The following is a 12,011-nucleotide window of genomic DNA, read 5'->3' as shown; positions in this document are numbered from 1 at the left end:
AGCGGGGGAGGCACAGGGGCCACAGAGAGGTACCCTCAAAGCACAGGGCAATGGCCCAGACACCGCTCGAGTTTCCCAGCACTCAGCCGAGCACACAGCCAACACACTTGATGGGAGCTGCTATTTCAGCAAGCCAGTTGTTAATAAGTGGAGCCTTTTAGCCCTAATTGTTGAAGAACCACAAGCCAGCAAACCTCCCGGAGCTCTTCAATTATAGATCGTGCCCCAGAACTGCTGGGAACAGCTAAGGCGTTTCACAAGTCACCGCAGCACTGCTGCTGCCCATCCCTGCTCTCTGCCCTGATGCTGCTCTGGCATGTCAGAGCTGGCCATGACCGACGGGGGGCCTGCCTGTGATAAACCCCCATGGGCAGAAACACCTACAGCCAGCCAGAGGCTCTGGAATCTGGGGGAGAAGGGCTTTCTGTGCAGATGTTTGCAGCTATTCTGCACCCTGTCCGCTGCTGGCTTCCCCCCACCTCCCACCCATCAGCTCAGCGGATTCTGTCTGAGTCACACAGGTTTTGCAGCCAAACAACCCCCAAGTGTTTCCAGCAATGGCCCCTTTGCTTGGTTCCTACATCTCTTATGACTTTGTGGGTCCTCTCCCATCTGAGTGCTGGACAAGGTGTTTGTTTCCACACCCAAGCAGAGCCAGCTCACCATGATCAGAGATTTATTCCTAAATTATTGCCATTCCTATGCCTTCAGTCAGGCTAAGGAATCTTTCCTCCTTTGATCTTTCTCTCATCTGCAAGATACCACCAGTTTTAACTACCTTCCCCTGCGTAATCCTGAATGCAAAGCTTACAGATGGGGACCACTGCCAGATGTACAAGTGATCCCGTCCCACCCTGCACCGCATGAGGCAAGGAGCCAGCACGCAGCATGTTGCAGGGACACAGTAAGTGGTAGCAACATTCACAGGAGGCAGCAATGGGCTCTGAAACCCCCCTGGCTCCACTGTTTGAAGCCCATGTGGCTCCACCAAATGAAACGTTCAAAATGTTTAATTTTGAAAATGCCTATGGGATAGCTACAACTTTGGAAGCCAAAATAATAATAATAAAATCCTATCCTGGCTATAGCTTTTGGACTCCATGGTAGAAGCCTGGAAGCCCAGGTGAGGGGCAGTATGGTAGTTGTCTTCCTGCTATTTTCCTGTCCCACCAAACAGATATTTAATATGACCAAGCCCCATGTGTGGTTTGGGATCTGTGGATCAGTGTACTCTGCCAAACAGCAACAGCCTCATGAATCAGCATTTTCTAATTAAAAAAACACTCTGTCAGAAAAACTCACCAAGCCACAAAGCCTTGCAGATCCTGGGAGATGTTATAATACAGGAGAAGTTTCAGGAGCGGCAACCATCTCATGGGTTTTAGATCCATGACTTGGACCTTCCTCTTTCTCCAAAAGGAAATATGTTTTCTGTCTTCTGATACCACTGTGTGCCTTCATTTTCAGAGCCCTCAGTTGTAACTCACAAAGATAAATGGAGGAGTAGAGGGAGGAGGGAGCTCTGAAGGAGCACAGCAGTGCCTGGGCTGCTTCTCTACAGCCAACCTATTTGTCCTGTTGCCAGTGTCTTGCAAGGACTTTAACTGGCTGCTCCTGAAGGCACCTAGATGCTAATAAGCAGAGTAAGGAAGGGAATGCTATTTATTTATGTTTAGTTATGCATTTTTAGACTCAAAAGTGAGCCATGCTCTGGGTGACAGCCAAAATCCTTCTTCCAGAGCAATCTCTATGCACAGGAGCTGTCTGTCTGACCCAACTGGCAAGACCCCTCAAGGCAAAGGCATGCCAGCAGGGGAGGCATTGTGTGAGCAACTGCACCAGGGAGGGATGAGCTCTGCAGGACTACATGTGGGTCGTAGCCATGGCATGCATGGAGGGTAGAGGGATGCTAAGTGCTGTTGGTCACCTCTGTTCCTGCTCCTCGGACTGTGGTGAGGAGCTAACCTCTCAGACATGTTCAAAGGGCATGTGAGCACACACATGAGCTAACGGGCAGAGTTACTCCTTCTTTTTCAATCCCAGACCTTTTCTCTATGGCCATATTTGGTTTACCTAACTCCATTATCTTCTCATAACTCTGCAGCAAAGCCCTTCTCTCTCCCGCTGTCCCTTTCTTCCTAGGTTTGGGCTTTCTTCCCTGACTTTCAAGCTTTCCTTTCTGCTTTGCTCAGCAGTCTGTGAGATCTGTTCAGGCAGCGCTTATGCCATGGGCAATGGCGTTGCTAGTGGCTTGAACAATCAATCACTAACAAGGTCCATGGCAGATTGCAAAACAACTCTGGAACATGTTCATGCCAGGTCCTTACTGGTGTTTTCTGTATGTTTGGTGGTTTTACCGTGCTGGGCAGCTGAACTCCACCATAGCCACTCTCTCACTCCCCCTCCTCAAAGTAAAAAAGGGAAGAAAATATGATGGAAAGGGATCAAGGGTTGAGATAAGGACAGGGAGATCACTCAAAAATGTTCACCAAGGGCAAAACAGCTTCGGATTAATGTAAATTGTTGCCTACCACTAGCAGACTAGAGCAGTGAGAAACTAAAAGCAAACTAAAAACACCTTTTCCCCATTCACCCTCTTCCACCTCCACTCCCCAGCCACGCAGGGGAACGGGGAATGGGAGTTGTGGCCAGTCCCTGACGCTTCATCTCCTCCGCTCCTTCACGGTCCCTCTCTGCCCCTGCTCCCCGTGGGGTCCCTCCCACGGGATGCCGTCCTTCCCGAACTGAGCCTGTGGGGGCTGCCCACAGGCAGCAGCTCTTCAAGAACTGCTCCCACACGGCTCCGTACCACGGGGTCCATCCCCCAGGAGCAAACTGCTCCAGCACGGGTCCCCCACGGGCGGCAGCTCCCCCCAGGCCCCTGCTCCTGCGTGGGCTCCTCTCCACGGGCTGCAGCTCCGGCCCGGGGCCTGCTCCTGCGGGGGCTCTCCATGGGCCGCAGCCTCCTCCAGGCCACATCCACCTGCTCCACCGGGGGCTCCTCCACGGGCTGCAGCGTGGAGATCTGCTCCGTGTGGGACCCATGGGCTGCAGGGGGACAGCCTGCTCCACCAGGGGCCTCTCCACAGGCCGCAGGGGAACTGCTGCTGCCTGCCTGGAGCACCTCCTGCCCTCCTGCTGCACTGACCTTGGGGGCTGCAGGACTGGTTCTCACTCCTCTCTCCCAGCTGCTGTTATGCAGCATTTTTTTCCCTTCCTTCCTCTGCTCTCACAGAGGCCCAACCAGTGTCGCTCACTGGCTCGGCACTGGCCAGTGGCAGGTCCCTTTTGGAGCTGGCTGGAGCTCTGATCTGACATGGGGCAGCTGCTGGGCTCTGCTTACAGAGACCACCCCTGCAGCCCCCCCTGCTACCAAGCCCTTGCCGTGTAAACCCTATACAGTATGCAAGTCCTACACTACAACATGTTTTTACTCTCACAACAGAGAACATGACAAATTAAATTCACACAGATCATCTCCTGCTCTTAGGTTTACTTCCTGGCTCCTGCTGTGGTGTGCTGTCCCAGTCTCCCACACACCTGCAGGCCTTGGGAACACCAGGCTGGACAAGGCAGTGGCGCATCCCCTCCTAGCAACAAACTGTCTCCAGTAGCATCCCTCCAGCTGGGCTTCTCCACACCTGCTCCTTCCTAGGCAGGAATCAGCCTTCGTAGTTAAGCAGCACTGAAGAATGATAAAGAAAATAAAAGAAAACAAAACAACGAAGCCCTTTTGGAACAAATATTTTGTTTATAATGAAGAAGCCTGTCAGGCTGCTTGGAAGCAATTTTGCTAAAAGACTGTGTGCTGTAACTTTTTGCCCTTGGTCTGTCACCTTCCCTAGCCTCCAGAGAAAGCAGAAGACATTGGGCTGGGGACCAGGGAGGAGACTGTTCAGAAACCCCTGGGTGCTGCAGAAGGCCTTAAGCTGGGGCCTGAGGTACAGGCCTGCCTTACCTGACTCCACAGCTTAGTCCCTGGAAGGTTTGCCCCATACCTACTGCTGTGGCGTTGGTCTGTAGCAGACCCACAGACTGAGTATTACTAGCAAGGTAAAGGCCAGCCCCCCCGGTTTGCGGGTGAGATAGGGCAGCAAAAGCCACCAGGGCTTGGCTGTAAGAGCATGGTTGCCAGGGGCCAAGAGGATATCCATTCCCAAGCAGCCTTTTATTCAGTGAAAGTTGTCGACAGAGATAGAAAGCTCAAGCCCTGCTGCATCAGTGGGTTGGTGGCACCACACGGGAGGCTACAGGACCCCCCCAGCACCGTGGTGTAGGAGCTCCAGAATCACTTCCATCTGTCTGTGTCATCCCCACCCCCAACCCCCAGCATTTTCCTTCCTGCCCAGAAATTACACATTTCTTCTGATTGTTAACATTTGAGCTAATTTTATTTATTTATTTATTTATTTATTTATGGTGTCTTTGCCATGACAGTACCTCCTCCTGCAAGCAGCACTGATCTGCTCAGCCCTGTGCAGGAATGGGGCAGCCACGGTGTAAGGAGAACCTCAAGCCTAAGCAGTCTGTGTTCCTGCTTGAATAACAGCCTCTGATGCCCTGCACCACCTCCACCAGCACTGAATCAGTGCTCCCGTGTGCCAGCATGCACAGTGATACAGGAAGGCAGGTCACCTAGGGACTTACTCCTTCACACTGCTGCTGATAGCAAGAAGTGTTGTAACACAGCACAGTACTGGTGGCCCAAACTTGTCTGAACTGCTGCAGCATGTAATGCTGCAGACAGCAGAGCTGCCCTTACTTGATGCTTTGCAGCTTTTGAAATCTGCCAACAGAGAACTGCACGTCGCTGCTATAGCAGCTTTTCATGCAAGCAGGTGATTAAATCCTGCCTTTTCCATCTCTGAGTCCTGCAGCCAGCCACAGAGGTGACAGCCCACAAGGGAAAGCTGCTGAAAGGCTCAGAAGTTGGGAAGGTCATGTAATAGGTGAACCCAAGAAAGAACTGGGCTTTTAGATGGTTCACACTCTGGGATTTACACATTTGTATTCCTATTTCACATCACAATAGGGGAACTACTTCAAAATGCACATGTGCAGTAACACAGAGGAGTTCTTGTCATTGCCTTGCCACATGGAGGACAGGTCATCTCTCTTCCTAGAAGAGTAGGGAAGAGATGGGGGAGCTGGTGTAAACCACTGGAAAGTTGGGGATCACCAGCCTGAGTGCCACTGTACAGAAGACACAGAATGCTAGAGCCTCCTGCAACTCTCCAGCTCATGAAAGCAGTTCTGGATTCAAGCATTTGATCCCTGTATTGGTGGATGTAATAGCAAAGTTGTCCCACTTCCAGTTTCTCCTTATACCATGGAGACTATGTGAGTGTAACTACATGGACAGAGGTGAGATCTGGCAAGTTGAGAGGCAGCGGAGGCCTGCAGTATAGATCACATCTAAAAATGCATAGGCATTGTAAAATGCTGTAAATTAGAGATCAGTGCAAGTGTGTGCATCTGGCAGGATTACAGTTCAACAGCAGCTGCAACCAGCAAGGCAAAAAATCATTGAGAACTTTCTGATCTGGACAAGAATGCCACTTGGGAAAGATGCCCTGTTTCTGCCAGAGTCTAGCTGGCAGTCTATACATCGATCGTCCTGTTAGAGAGTACAGCGGGGAAATAGAACAACATTATACAAATCTGATCCGAAGTGTTTTAAAAGTGAATTATTTGTGTTATAATTAATGCTACAAAACAGCAGTTATTTCAAGAAGTGGACTTGACCACTTGACCTTGAAGTGACCGTGCGTGCTTGTGATGGCAGTGAGAGCTGAGTGTGCCTCAACGGGCAGGATCAGATGACTGCCGGGCCTGAGCTGCCTTGTTTTTGATGTTACCTCTCTCAGCTGAGATGTGTTTGTAGCAATGATCACAGCAGCACTTGTGAGAAATAAATGTTTATAATGCTCTGGCTGAAAACTGCTAACAGTTCCTTACTGCCCAGAATGAAGCACAAGCAAACACTGCAGGAACAAACATACATCTAATTTAAAAAGCCACAGTATAAAGGCCAAATATTGGGGCAGACAAACAGCAGTGACTAGACTGACTTGCAGTAAAGCAGAGACAATCTCAACACAACGAAAAGGCATCCAGGCACAAGGACTCTGTGCTGTGCATGCTAGAAAAGCATTGGAGAGAAATATTGTTCCCAGCAGACAGAAATGTAAAATGAATTAACAAAATGTCTCTGAAGGACAAAGCCCTGCTGACGATTTAAATAACTGTTTTGAAACCAGCCTTTACCACAAACTGGTTTGTGACTGACAGAAAGAAACAAACAAAAAGGCAAAGGAAACGTGACAGAGATTGAGCCAAGCACAGCTACATCACAGCAAGGACCTATATTGATAAAAATAATTTTCTGAAACAGCCACCGAGGGGGTTTATGTGGCAAAACTAAGCCTGACATCTTTGCATTACCAAGACCAATTACACAACTAGAGTTTGGAGTTAAACCTCACCTGGGCCTAGTTTACAGAACAATGTGCCAGTGAAGACATCACTGCTTGACCTGAGATATTACCCAGAGGAACAGAACTCCCTTTGGCACACAGCGGAAGGATCACTTCTTTATTTTCTCAAAACTGCTTTTTTCCCCTTTCTTTAAATCAACAGAAGTTCATGAATTTTTCTCTACTGCATGCTAAGAAAAGAGTATTTAGTAGAGCATAAAGAAATGACTGAATTAGTTAAATAGAACCTCTGTGGGAAAAGCAGTTGATAAAAATCCAGGAATGTTTTTACTAATGCGAAAAAAATCTGCTAAAAATGCAGGACTATAAATAATGGATAAATTAATACTTAAAGTATTTCTGCTTTGTTGCAATTGAGTTGCTGCAACAGAGTTCCTCATATGAGGAGGGGCTGAGAGAGCTGGTGCATTCCAGCCTGGATAAGAGAAGGCTCAGGGGTCATCTCATCAGTGGAAGGAAGGTACAAAGAGGATGCAGCCAGGCTTTTCTCTGGGGTGCCCAGTGGCAAGATAAGAGACAATGGACACAAACTGGATCACAGGAGGTTCCCTCTGTATATCAGGAAGCACTTCTTTACTGCTGAGGTGACTGACCATTGGCACAGGTTGCCCAGATGGGATATGTAGCCTTCATCCATGGAGATCTTCATGTCCACCTGGATGTGGTCCTGGGCAACCTGCTCTAGGTGACCCTGCTTGAGCAGGGGGTTGGATGACCTTCAGACATCCCTTCCAACCTCAACCATTCTGTGATTGTGTGAACTGAACTAGCAAGCGGAAAAGCTTTGGGGATGAAAAATACGTTGTCAAAAATGGCTTTTTCAAGATTAATAGTCCAAGGTGTTAGCTAGTGTGAGATCACAGGGAAGGGGTTGTTGGAACAGCTGTCAAACTGTGGCATCTAGAAAAATGTCTAAAGACAAATTGAGAAAGGATCCACAGAGGTCTTAGAGATTACTCTTTGTCCGTGCTCCAGGTACTGTTAAGAATGAAATGGGAAAAAAAATTGCTTTCATTACTATGAAGTCACCTGTTGCTCTGGATCTAAGGTTAATTAATAATGAAATTGCTACTACAACAACAACAAGCCCCACAAAAACAAATAAACAAAAACCTATGTGCCAGGGCATACAGCAAACCTTTCTAAAAAAGATGGTCAGACTGTTACTTGCTAGAAAAATGAGAAAGAATTAGATGTGTCATAACCCACTAAATGGCACCATGTGGCACAAGTGACTGTGACATGTTTGTATAAAGATAAATGACACCAACAGTGTTTGAAATAGAAGGCTGGTCATGAGTCTGGGTTAAAACACAGCCTGCCAGTGGAGAAATCACAGTTTGATCAAGGGTTCAAGACCAGTGCAAATAGTTTTGGAAAGAAATTGTAAAGGCTAACCGATAAAACACCTCTTCCTACACACATCCAGGTTACATGTCTGTGATGCTTCTCAGAGGCACCCACATAAGAGAGACAGAAAATGGCACCTCCTTTTCCAGGACACACACAATATTGCTAATGCCATTCTGTGTTAGCAGAAGGAACTCAATACCTCAGGGAAATGAACAAGGTTTGCCAGCTACCAGAACCAGCCAAGTGGCCGAAGTGGACAGAAAGACATGCAAATACTTTGGTCCCACTGTCTGACTTTTGTCTGCTAGCAGGATTTTATCTCTGGTGTTCACAGATTCAATATGTTTGCTTTTATCAAGTTAATAGAATGCCACATTAACAAACAGGGATCAAAATATGTTGCACTGAGGAGTCACTCACTTGTACTCCCATAGTACTGTGCCTTCTTCTCTGCTGAAAACAGACATATTTTCAGACATATTTCACACAGATACTTTCGGGGGTTTGAAAGAAATAATGTTGAAGCACTTGTGTGTCTCAAGGCCTCTTTGCATCCCCTCTACAGGATTATGTAAAGATACAATTTCTCCCCCTGTCAGTTCTGCCTCCTGCACATCCATAGATTCCTTACCTTTAAAACTGAAGCACCAAGTAAATCACTCATGTACATGGCAGATAAAGCCAGCCATCAAAAATAGTCTGCTTGCACTGGGCCATTTGCAGCTCTCCTTGAGCAAACCCTCTGTCACATCCTTGCAGCTGCAGGAACACAGAAGGCCGTGGAAATGGCTCATGTTCCCTCTGTCTGTCACAGGAAAAGTGGAGCGGTGGGACGCACTGGCAGGTGATAGTTCCCTGTGAAATATTTCATTTGTGTTAAATGCCTCAGCGTTTAAAAAAGCAAAGCAGATGAACTCTAGGTCTAAGAACAGTACAAGAGTCCCAGTACCAAATATGTAGCTCTATCCAAAGCCGAAAACCAACCCTGGTGCTCACCAACTGATTGCATTTATATCCTGCCAGCAGGACGGATTCCTTGTTACTCCCGAGAGCAGGGAATTCCCATGCAGGGCTGCCTCTAGCTGCTAACCCACTCTGTGAGTTTACTTTTGATTTGGGATTAATTTTCAAGAGTGCCCATGTGGTTTTGCATGGCTGTTTGTTCCTAAGAGCATTTAGCCTACCCTTTATAGTTCCTCTTTTCTTTCTCTGGAAAAAGAAGCCTCACTGGAGATGGAGTCCCTGCTCAAGTACTTACAGAAGTGATGTAGGTAGTGAAAACACTTTTCTTTTTTTCTTTTTTTCTTTTTTTTTTAATGGGGCTTACTTACACTGTGTTTGTACTATGGCATACACCTTTGGAGGTGACCTTACTACAAACCTGAACCCCAGCTGCTAGACCCTGTACAAGTACAGATGACAGGAAGGCCTGCCCTGTGAATTCTGCATACCAGACATGGTGAAAAGCCACTGGCACAGCATGGCTGCCAGAGGAGGCACAGTCCACCAGCTGCAGAAGGGGCAGGAGAGCTGCCTCAGCAGCCCAGAGCGGAGATCCCTTCTCAAGCCTTGCACCTGTGCCCTACCAGCTCCTCTACCTCCCTGACCACTCCACAGCAGGATAAACCTGTGGTCATGCCATACCCACTGTCAAGGACTTATTTAACCATCATGGTAAAGAGAAACTCGAAACAAGGGAGGCTCTGACACTGAGATGGAAGCAAGAAGGAGTAGACATTTGCCTGTTCCAGCTACCTTTCCTCCCTCTTCATGGCTGAAATAACTAAGAAGCATGAGTGTTTTTTGCTGGGTGTTCCAGCACCCAATGGTCGCCAGAGCATCCTCTTGCTAATGTCAGCAGTAACACATCTCATTATGGGCACTGGTGTCTCCATGCACAGACTTTGTGGTGAAAAGGCAATGAGAGAAATGCTGTGTTTTTTGCTGAGGGTAACTAACAGCAGTCAGCCTGCTTTAGGTGGCTGCTTGGGCTCATCCACCTCCCCTCAGCAAGCCTGGGCAATCCCTCCTACTTCTGCAGCTTGCCTATGCTATGGCATTAGATGCATCAACTGGAGATGTCGCAGTTTCTCTCCGCTATCTGAGCCTTATACTACTCATAATTGTGTAATCCTCTAATGTCTTCCCATCCCTGCCAGGGATTAATTTATGTTTTTAATCATACGCTTGCTAAATTTCAACCAAGTTCAACCTACCTGTTGGGTCACAGCACTCCTATATAAATGTCTAATCCTTAAATTTACTAGTCCTTGCGGTAGTCTGTGACAGTGGTTTTGCTCTGGACAGGTGGGAATTGATGAAGTTGTTCCCCTCTGAGGGGTGTTTTGAGCAATGAGAACTCCAGCCAGCTGGAGCGACGGGGAGAAGAGCTGTAAGTCTCTCTGAGGGCATTGCCCAGAAGCTTTGTTGTGAATAAATACCCTGCCTGGCTTTCCACAAAAGCTGTTGCATTATATATATTTGATGTATGAAACGAGCAAATCCCAGGGACTGATTAATTGCAGGGTGAGAAATGTAAGTCCTTTTAATCTATAAAAAGGGAAAGCATGTTGCCTTTAAGACTTCCTCTCTTATACCAGGCTAACTTGGAGTGTCTGTTGGCCTGTTCTTGATCATTCATCGTCTACCTGTTTATTGCCTTCATTTCAGTCTCCAGCATCCCTAGTCTCTCCATGTATCAGATCCTTACTCACCCCCTGACAGCTCCCCAGCCCCTCTTGCTTCTGATCATTTGAATTGCCCTTCACTGGACCTCTGTGATTTCTGCACTCCTCATTAATTACACCACTCCTGTTTTCCCTCCTCATGTTTATCCTTCTGTTTGTATCGGCACACCTCTGCTTGTTTTACAACCACCTGGCAACACATGATGACAGGGTGTTGAAACAGCTTAGCTGGTAAGGGCTGGATAGCCGTCAAAATGCCACGTTAGGTACACAGGTGCTGCTGACTGAGGAATTGGCTCAGACACCCAGTCACCTACAACAGCACACATTCAGATTACCACATTACTGAGCTGAGGGAAGGGGGAGACGCGCCTGGCCAAAAGCAGCACTAGCTCCCATCTGCGTGGGTGAGAGCAGAGCAACAGAAACACTGGGGAGATAAAGAGAAGAGCTGCAGCCTCCTTCCTCCACAAAGAGGAGGACACAGGGCTTGGAAGAGATGCTTAAACCTCTTTGTTCCCAGCATCAGCAATGGCATCACAGTGGGGCTGTGATCTCGTGACTGTCCATTTGCTAAGGAAGCCGGGCATGGATGCTATTTCTGCAACCTACAGCTGTATCGAACAGCCCTCCCAGCCACTGATGCCTGGTGGCGGGAGCTGCTGTGCCATTGGAAATACCCTCTGCTAGCTGAGCTGCAAGCCCAAGCACCTCCTGTGCTTGCAAAAGGGTCATGGCAATTCTGCAGGCTCAAATTCAAATCCCGTGTGACAGGACACACATGCAGAGAACATTTCACTTGCAACTGAGATGCACCAAGCTCTCATAGTCAGTGGTACCCAAGCACTCAGGATATCACAGCCTGTTATCAGACAGAGGTGGAAAAAGGATGTACAGAAAGATGCATCTAATCGCTCTGGGAGAGCAGCCTCAGAGCGCAAGCAATCACTGCTTTCTGGGCACATGTTGTCATGCAGTCAAACAAGGCTTCCCTTCACTGGAAAATGTTTAATGCTATCACTCACAAAGCAGATGTGCTAATGTGGACAGTTTCAGTGTTGGCTAGATTAGCTATACAGTGCTACTGCTGTACTGAGCCGGGCAGAGCACCTTTGCCACAACAACTCCGTGCAACGTTACAGGCTTGGGACAGAGTGGCTGGAAAGCTGTGCAGAGGAAAAGGATCTGGGGATGTTGGTTGATGCTCGCCTGAACATGAGCCAGCAGTGTGCCCAGGTGGCCAAGAAGGCCAACGGCATCCTGGCCTGTATCAGAAATATTGTGGCCAGCAGGACCAGGGAGGTGATTGTCCCCCTGTACTCAGCTCTGGTGAGGCCTCACTACAAGAAGGACATCAAGGCCCTGGAGTGTGTCCAGAGCAGGGACATGGTTTAGGGGGTGACATTGGTGGTAGGGGGATGGTTGGACCAGATGATCTTGGAGGCCTCTTCCAACCTTAACGATTCTGTGATTT

This window comes from Anser cygnoides, chromosome 1 (assembly GCF_040182565.1).
Source record: "Anser cygnoides isolate HZ-2024a breed goose chromosome 1, Taihu_goose_T2T_genome, whole genome shotgun sequence".
Lineage (NCBI taxonomy): Eukaryota > Metazoa > Chordata > Aves > Anseriformes > Anatidae > Anser > Anser cygnoides.
This window is presented reverse-complemented; position numbering follows the sequence as displayed.